This window comes from Dermacentor andersoni, chromosome 9 (genome assembly GCF_023375885.2).
Source record: "Dermacentor andersoni chromosome 9, qqDerAnde1_hic_scaffold, whole genome shotgun sequence".
NCBI lineage: Eukaryota > Metazoa > Arthropoda > Arachnida > Ixodida > Ixodidae > Dermacentor > Dermacentor andersoni.
The window spans coordinates 98,385,051-98,386,219 of NC_092822.1; positions in this window are offsets into that span (position 1 = coordinate 98,385,051).

A 1,169-nucleotide genomic window follows, 5' to 3' on the forward strand; every position below is an offset into this window, starting at 1 on the left:
GCACTCAATGTCTAATTCCCCACAATAAATGTCGAATATTGGAGATGATGGTGGAACTTTAACCTTGCGAAGGAAAGGCTTGAGCTCGTTTTCCTCCATACTACACTAAGTGGAAGCACAATGCAGCCAACCCCAACACCTACAGCAGCAGCATCGGCAAATCCCTTGAATGATTTCTTTGCATATGTCTCTAAAGGACGAAAAGTGTCAAGCTTTCATATAAATGGCCCCTCAATTCCCATGTGGCTTGCTTATGCACTGCTCATCAGTCTCCCTGTGATCTCTGTACTGCCATATCACCAGTTTTAGCTAAACCATTGTGCTCTGCTCCACTAGGACACAAGCTTTTGTCAACTTCACAAGATTTTATTGAGAACAATATGGTGTCACAACACAATGATGGTGGCAGCAAGGGGACCACAAGCCTTACTCTGCTGTGATGAGAGTAAACGGACCACAAGCACTCACTTTCCTCACAGTCAATCTGACCATGACACCACTCATATCTCTGTGACAAATGTCAATTGGAAACATGAGATCAACACTGCTCTCTACATTGCCTAAGTAACTTTAAGCATAGCAAACCATAAGGGTTCTTGAACTAAAACATACCAAATGAAACCGGCTTGGTAGAAAAGCATTCATTTGCTTCACAACATGAGCTGCGCAGCAAATGGACAGAGCTTTACAGATCTTTCAGCAAGTGAGACATACCCCATGCTTGTACAACTATCATGCCCAAACAATTTTTCAGTTTGACATGCTGCTAGACAGCCAAAAATTAGTCTTCGTGTCCCAAGTTCTCACGCAGGGTCAAAGTATATGTTGGTCATATAACTTTGGCAATATTAACATCCCTCCTCTTTCGTCAAAATAACCTAAAAAATTAAGCATGCCCGTTTCATGTCTGAATTAGCTTCTTATATTGTAACATAGGAAACAAAGCCAATGAAAATTACTGGCAGACCTTCTAAAGCAGCCATGAGTGTTCTTACTGGTTCTTTCAAAGCAGCAGAATAAAGCTCTGGCCTGAATGCCTTAGTAACAGACCCTATCATATGCAAAGAAGTACCTGCTGGCTTTAGTTTTATATCATTATGTTAGTGCAAACATGCACTTGTGATAGTCACCCTTGTGTAGAAGCACAAATTAGAACAAGATTCTGAAAG